The sequence below is a fragment of the Frankliniella occidentalis genome, unplaced genomic scaffold, assembly GCF_000697945.3.
Source record: "Frankliniella occidentalis isolate FOCC.00 unplaced genomic scaffold, Focc_3.1 Scaffold1995, whole genome shotgun sequence".
In the NCBI taxonomy this organism is placed as follows: domain Eukaryota; kingdom Metazoa; phylum Arthropoda; class Insecta; order Thysanoptera; family Thripidae; genus Frankliniella; species Frankliniella occidentalis.
The window spans coordinates 1-2,059 of record NW_026269089.1 but is presented as its reverse complement, the minus strand read 5'-3'; the positions used below and the strand labels follow the sequence as shown (position 1 = coordinate 2,059).

The 2,059-nt window shown below is 61.5% G+C and overlaps 1 protein-coding gene across 1 annotated transcript in view; it reads right to left on the bottom strand.

The window, feature by feature from the left end:
• Window positions 1-1,682, bottom strand: part of LOC113208513 (fructose-bisphosphate aldolase) — a 4,806-nt gene extending 3,124 nt beyond the window's left edge. Inside the window, exon 1 of the transcript XR_008012270.1 lies at window positions 1,528-1,682. The gene's annotated coding sequence lies outside the window, so the exon portion shown is untranslated. The remainder of the gene's footprint in view (window positions 1-1,527) is intronic.
• Window positions 1,683-2,059: the final 377 nt, after the last annotated feature.

Here is a 2,059-nt window from a genome sequence, read left to right as displayed (position 1 = left end):
CCCTCCCTTCTCCATCCGCGCCCCGACAAGAATGACGAAAGTAGGATTCAGGGGGGCGCAATCGCCTGCACTCGGCGATATAATTGGACGTCCGATCCCGAAATAACAGTCCAGACGTCAGGCGGACCTGCCCCGCCCCCGCACTTATCAGCCGAGCTCATAAACATGTTTGAGTCCATTCGGACCAAAACCAAAAGCGACGACGGCCGGAGGGGGCGGCGGGGGCGGTCTAGACGACTTATCAGCCGGCCAGCGATAACAACACCCACACCACACACCACAAACAGATCGCTTTACTGCTGGACCAAACACGTTAGGGCAACAGAGGCGGGACATCGCGTGGACCAGCTGGGGCGGCGCGGAACGCGGCCCGTGGGCGCTATCCGCCAAAGTCCGCGGTATCTGAGCACGCTGTGTACGGGAGCCCACCCGCGGGCCCGGGCCCACCCATGGGGCAGGTCAGGCAGAGGGGGCGTGTGGCATCACCAGTCCAGGGGGCAGCGGCGGCGCGGGCCTTGAACTTGGCACACTACTGTATGGGAGATAAAGACGTATATCGCCACTCACTTTCCTTACGCAAACAGGGTGGCACGGGGACGACAGGGCGCTACTCGCGTGCACTTGGCCTCGGCGGGAAAAAAAGAAATAATAAAAAGCAACCGCAGCCGGGGGCCCGTCCTCCAATCTGAATCCGCTCTGGTGTGTGCGCACGAATAACCAACCCACAGGGCCAAGGCGAGAGAGGAGAGCCGCGCCAAGGGGACCTAGCGCGGCGTGGCGTGGCGCGGCCTCAAGGGGTCAAAAGTTGGCCCTCTCAGCTGATTCGAACCCTACCCGGCGGGTCCGGCCGCGCGCCCGCGCCCCGCGCTGTGGGGAGCGGGCCAACGCGCTCTTAGCGCCGCGGCTCAGCGCCCTTGTCCCCCCGGGGACGGGAGCCAAGGTCAAAGCTAGCTCCCGACGCGCCGCCGCCGGCCAGCCCGAACACTACTCTACATACTTCCTACCGACCGACGACACAACAACGCCCCCCTCCCCCACTTTACACACCACACCTGACGAGGAATGCATATTTCATCACACGGAGCACGAGGGCCGGGGCACGTCACCAGGCCGACGACGCGACGACGCGGAGTCACAACCAGCAAGACGACAGCATCGCCAGTTGCATCCGCCTTGCGCCATTCCGGTTTCACTTTCGCGAGCCGGACCGATGCAGCAAAGGTAGCAAAGGCGGGCGGGGCGAGTTAAAGCGGGTCCAACAGCTGTCATCACACACAGCCCGCGGGGACGACACGACCTCAGAGGTCGCGGACGAGCTCCCAAACAGACACCTGCCCGAGCACCTGTCGGCGATGACTCACTGACAACGGCTACCAAGCAAACGAGATACGCGGAAGGGGGGAGGTCCACGCTGCGATTTGAAGACCAGGAGAATGACAAGCACCGTCCAGGTGAATACACGAGACGCGATACGAGGGTCACAGCCGAGTGCGAGGGAGAGCGTGAACCGTCCCGCACATCACTCACCGTGGGAATTTGAACTTGACAGAGATGCAACGAAACGAACTGCCCGCTTGCCGTCAGACGACTGTGCCAGGCCGAGCCAGGCGGCACCCGCTATATATGAGGAGACACAGCGGTCAGCTCACCTCCCCGCCCCGCCCCTCCCCTTCTCCTCCCCGCTCTCCACCACCACCCAGCAGCGCGCTCGGCGCGGGGGGCGGCGGGGCTGGCGGGGGGCACCAGACCAGGGGCACCCCGACAACAGAGCCGAGGGGGAATGGACCACAAACACGAGAAATTTTCCCCCATGGCCATAATCAAAATCGAACAGCCAAATAAGAAAGACGAGCCGTCGGTCAGTCGAGTCGAGATGTCAATAATCCCAGCAGGGGTCAGAGGGGTCAGAAATGCAGGGGGTCGGATGACACATATGCCACCAAATTTTCTTTTTTCGTTTTCAAGAAAATAAAAAATGGTATGAGATTTAAGTATTTTATCATCGTCTGGGTCAGTTTCACAGTTTCACACTCCAACTCCCGCCCCGCCCCCGCCTTTA